The sequence below is a fragment of the Solanum lycopersicum genome, chromosome 9 (genome assembly GCF_036512215.1).
Source record: "Solanum lycopersicum chromosome 9, SLM_r2.1".
In the NCBI taxonomy this organism is placed as follows: Eukaryota; Viridiplantae; Streptophyta; class Magnoliopsida; order Solanales; family Solanaceae; genus Solanum; species Solanum lycopersicum.
Genome location: NC_090808.1, coordinates 14851338 through 14857405, shown reverse-complemented (window position 1 = coordinate 14857405; position 6068 = coordinate 14851338).

Here is a 6068-nt window from a genome sequence, read left to right as displayed (position 1 = left end):
AAAAAATGATGGTCCAAATCAATAACAGTCTGACATCTATAGTGGTGACTAGAGAGTGTGCGAGAACTTGTCTTTGACAGCTGCAGATCGGCTGTCATGTAATGCGAGAGAGCTGCTCTGTTAAGCCAGCCAATGAGGAGCGAGTTACCCTATCTTCTCCCACTACCATGTCAATGTACTATTATTATTTATTAGTTTCTAAATAATAATACTTCATACTATATCAAGAACCGCTTATTTATGATAAACCCAACCCAGTGCACAATTTGTGTCAATTACTGAAGATTTGATTTGTCCCAGTCATCTTATTACTCCCACTTGGGTTACAAGCTCACGCTACTAAGCTCAGCAATATATAATTTTAGGTCGAGTTCTTATAAAATGATTATATTTTTCTTCTGTCATCGATGTGGGACAAGACATTTAGTGCCTAACTAAAGCTTAGAAAATATAATGTTGGATGAGTTTTAATTGTCTATATTCCTTAATTGCAAATTCTACATATAATGTTTTAGCATATGTGACGATATGCCGAGAAAGCAATTGCTCTTTCCATATGTGCTCATCTCTCTATAATGGTATTAAGATTCCAATGGAATACAACAGATATTCAATGGAAGGACAAGCTTTTTTGGACTTTTATCGCAACGATAACATAGCTAACACTCAGCAACATGGAGAATTGGGAGGCATCATTTTGATTCGTAAAGTCAGTTAATTGATCTTTAACATCAGCTTTTCACCTCCATAAATTGCAAAGATTACATCCTAGTTAACAAAGAACCTTCATGATATTTTACATGAAAAGTAAAAACAGTTGATATGCAAACAAGAAGGAAAACCTGCTAAACAAATAATATATAAGTTAATAAAAATGTATAGGACGGTATTCATACTTACAAGTCATTCTCCACAACATTTTCATTCGGCAAAGCTTCTGCAACTTTCATTATTAATGTGCACTTGGTTTGTTTTGTAATAGGGGACAAACTAGGCTTTGATTGTATATGTTTGATGCAATATTGGAATGATACTTAGCAGCCTTTGATATTTGATCAATTTATCCTATGGATTGTTTATCATGTAAGCTCATCCAGATAAAACCACCATTTCGTCTTTGTTTTATATGCATTGTGTCACAGAAATAGCAAAAGTAACAGTTCTCAAGATCAGCAGGATATTAGTTTGATGGTATAAATTTTGTCAAAGACCTGTTCTATTTCATAACCACACATCTTCCTGACTGCCCATATCAGAACATTGCACTAGTATAGTCTTCTTTTGTCATATGGTAGTTAGAGAAGATTTAAGTTCTTTATACTTTCTAAAATGTATGGTGTCTATTCATCTAAAATGACTGTTTAATAATTTGTGGTATCTTGATCTGAAACAGAGTTTATGAAAAAATAGAAAAGATTTCAAAATAATTGGTCTAAAATTATTTGTGGGACGTGGCATGTAGCTCAAGGAATTAGTCGAGGTTTCCCAAAAGTTTCACCATAGTCAAAAAAAATTATGCTCTAATATATGTCATAAATGTTACTGTGCTATAAACTATTTAAGGCCTAAGTCATCTATAAGTCCTAAAAGTTGTCCGCATATTTCATTTGAACATCTCAATTACAACACATACCTATTGAACACATCTACCAAGTCGAATTAGAACCATTTGAGCATTTTTTTGAAAATTAGCTAAATCATAAAATGAGTGTAGTACACTTATGCTGACATGGAAAATTGTCAAATAAATAATGTATATATGGCATTTTGAGTCAAACTAACATTTAAAAAATTGTGACAAAAACAAAGGAAAAGTTGTTCAACTTTTTTTTATATAAAAAAAATGTCCCTGTACATCCACCATTGTCGTCATAACCATCACCCCTCGTATTCTCTTAATTCAATTATGAAAAAACTCGTAGGAAAGTCAACAATTAATGGTAAAATTGAGCTATTATTTATTTTTCTAACACTGACAAAGGAAATCCAACAATTAAACTTTTCTTCTTCGTTTGTATGAATCAACAATGGCAAATCATTAGATTAAAAACATAAATGCACCACCTCAAATACCATGTTTAAGCATCATTATAAATTATTGATACATATTTTCCACATTATTCACTATGTCAATCAAAGATTTTTGTTGCTTATCGATCTGAAAAATACAAACCTCATTAAGTACTATAGATAAAAACAAACGAAAAAGATTATCTTTATAACATAAGAACTTCAAAGCATTTTATTTTGTGGTCTAAATGTCACAACCCAATGTACACCCGATTTGTGACATGACGTATAAAACCCCAATACACCCTACACAAGCCACTTAGCATACATAATAGAAAACTAAAAGATTTTTACAGTAGCATCATATATAAAATAGTCTGAAAAAAGTAGTGAAAGCCTTAACATAGGTCTCAAGGACATCTGTTACTTTAAAGGAGTGATTGTGACGTAACGCATACATCACATACAACGTCTGAAATCATAGGTCATGAAAGCAATAAAGGAGTCTTGATCCTTGCAACATGAGAACTAACCAATATTCAACATCTAAAAGGGGTCACTAGCCACGAGTATAGAGGTAGGAGTGTCTATCAGACCGTACATTAGTGAAACAATGTTGGAAAAAGTATGCGTTAGTACATGAAATGTACCAATTATTATAGCAATGCATAAGAACTATGAAATCATGCTAAAAGGACTTCATAGAACATGCAACTCTTAAGATAAATCATAAAATAACATGTTACAAAAAAAGTTATAATCATGGTAAATGGAAGCTAAACATTTTTGAAATAAATTTGAGATACTTTTAGAAAGTATCCATAGTTCATTATTGTGAGAGATTTACCTTTAACCGACATAGACCATGAGAGATGTAATATGGAATCTGGTGTCTATCCCATACCAAAAAGAGATGTCCTTACTTGCCAAGGTGAGCACCATAAATCTAAGCTAAAGTGGATCCACTAGCTAATGTCTATCTAAGATAACTTCTTATAAAACATACTTATGGCACGAGGAGATTTCTACTAGAAACCTGGTCTCAACTACGGAGAGCTTATAGATCAATATCCTTTTGGTGCAAAGTATAAATCCCATGGAATAGTCATTAATCTTTCTTGTCGTATTATCCTTATAAAGTCTCAATTAGGTAGCCAATCCAAGCTAGAGTTCATTATAATAGCTCATGTATAGTTATTCAAATTGTCTGTGAAAACCTTTCTTCCTTATGAATCCATTAATATGAGAAAACCCTTTCACAACCATTGAAAACAACATAAATGCCTCCCTCTCAAAGCAGCATCAAATCACTTACAATAATATCATAAAGAAAAATGGATATCTTTATAAATTCATCTTTCATAAATGGACCTTTCATCATATGATCAAATCTAATAACCAAAGATCATGCATGGATCCAAGTGAATTAAACTTGAAAACATGTAATTATTTCAATTGAAGTATAAAAAGACATAAAACAATAATTTTGATTGTACATTGAAAATAACCCATTTGATTGAACAAAACCCTAATTTCAATTAAAGATTCTAACTTCTTAAATTGGAGAATTTAGGAACCCTATTGAGGATAGGGCTTCATAGGTGAATATTATCATACATTGATGTTAAAATCCAATAATTATTGGTGAATTCAGAGACTTGATCTTGAAACACCAGATTTGCTCTTCAAGCTTTAGAGAGAGAATTTTGGAAAAGAATTAGATCAACCTTTGAGAATTTCAGAGAATGAGTTCAATTGGGTAATTTGGGGGTTTGAAACACTTATGCAGGGATTATCATAGAATGTAAAATGAAATAATATTGGGTTAAAATAATTAGAAAAATACCCAAAAGCCCCTCTTAAAATAACTGTCGGACCTAGGGATCGTCCTTCCCAATCTTAGGTAAGGTTTAGAGACGTAAATGTTTACCATCCATTGATGGGGACCATATGCGGTTAGTAGGTCTACCTACTGACCATATATGACCATCAAATGTCCTAAGTTGTAGGGAAATAGATGAGCATAATGTGACTTCATATAACCGTCATCCTCCCAAGTTGCGCCCTCAACTAATTAATTCCTCCAAAGAACATTCACAGAAGCAACTTCCTTATTTCTAAATTTGTTAAGTTATCGGTCCAAAATTTCAATCGAAAATTCTTTTTATGAACAATTCTCCTTAACTGCCAAACCTTCCAAGAAACATTGGATGTAAGGTCTCCCACACATTCCTCAATAAGGATACATGAAAAACAGGATGCACCAATGCCAAATCATTAGGCAAATAAAGTTCATAAAGAAAATTTATGGAAACACTTAAAAATATGATACGGGCCCACATATTGGGGAATAAACTTCTCTTTTTTCCATAAACTTATCACACCCTTCTTGGGGAAATTATAAAGTAGACCCAATCATGAACATATAACTTAAGATCTCTCCTCTTAACATCAACATAGACTTGTCGACTTTGAGTTGTTTTCAATCTTACTCTAATAAGACGAACATTCTTAATTGCTTCATGTACCAAATTGAGACCTATCAAGGCAACTTCAGCAACTTCAAACCAACCTATCAGAGATCTACACTTCCTCCCGTAGAGAGCCTCAAATGGAGTAATACAAATTCTGGAATGATAACTATAATTGTAAGAGAACTCGATCAAAATGAAATGATCATTCTAATTACCTTAAAGTCAACCACACAAACTCTCAACATAGATCCCAAAGTTTGGATAGTACACTCTACTTGCCCATCGGTTTGTAGATGAAATTTCATAGTAACATCCTTCTTAAGAAAACCACTTCCTTCAACATAGCTTCTTAAGAACCACATCCTACAATTCAACAATATTTGAATCACGACCTTTCTTGGTTTAACACCTAACACAAAAGACCATTTTGAACCATTATGTCCCATAGCACTGCTTTTTGAAGAGTCAACCAACTAAGTACTCAATCGTGCCAATCTATGAATATCTCTACCAGTTTCTTCTTCCCATTCTAAATATGAGCATCATTACCCGTTGATTACCGACTTAGAGCATCCGTCACCATATTCACTTTGCTGGGTGATAGAGAATACTCATGTAATAATCCTTTAGTAACTCAAGCCACCTTCATTAGCAAAAATTTAGATCTTTCTGTTTGAACACATATTAAAAACATTTGTGGTCGATGGATACATCAACATTAACACCATAAATGTAATTCCTCCAAATATTTATGGCAAAAGCAACCACTTCTATTTTGAAATCATGGGTATGGTTGTTCTTCTCGTGAATCTTAAGTCATCAAGAAGCATAAGTCATTATTTCCCATTTCACATAAGAACACACTCTATATAAACTCTTGAAGCATCACAATAAACCACAGATCCATTGGATTCTTCTAGTTAAGTGAACATTGAAGTTGAGATATTCTCGACTTCATACACGATTAATACCATATGAACTTGACCTTATTTTTGGTCTATGCCGTCAATGGAGAGGCAATTAAAAAAAAACTCTAAAAAAACCTTCTATATTAACCAAACAGACTTAAGAAACTTAGAATATCTTGAGGTGATTGAGATCTAGGCCAATTCTTAACCTTATCTTTCTACTTAGTATCTACTCCAATAGGCTTATAAAAACGTACCAGAAAAGCCATCGATCTTAACCAAAACTCACGTTTGCTAAACTTTGCAATGAGTTGTTGTTCCTTGAGAATTTGCAACTCAATCTTGAAATGATTAGTATACTCATCTTCAATCCTTGATTATATCAAGATGTCATCGATAAGAAAAATCACAAACATGTCAATGTATTTTCTAAACACCCTATTCATCATTCATATATGTAATCGGAGCATTAGTCAAGCCAAACAACATTTTAAAAAACTTATAAGGCCAATAATATGTTCAAAAAGCCATATTCAGAATGTCATCTTCCTTTACCCTCAATTGTTAATAATCCAGCCGGAGGTTAATCTTAAAGAACTACTTCTACCTTTTAGTTGATCAAATAAATAATCTATCCTTAGAAGTGGATATTTGTTCTTAATGGTATATTTGTTTA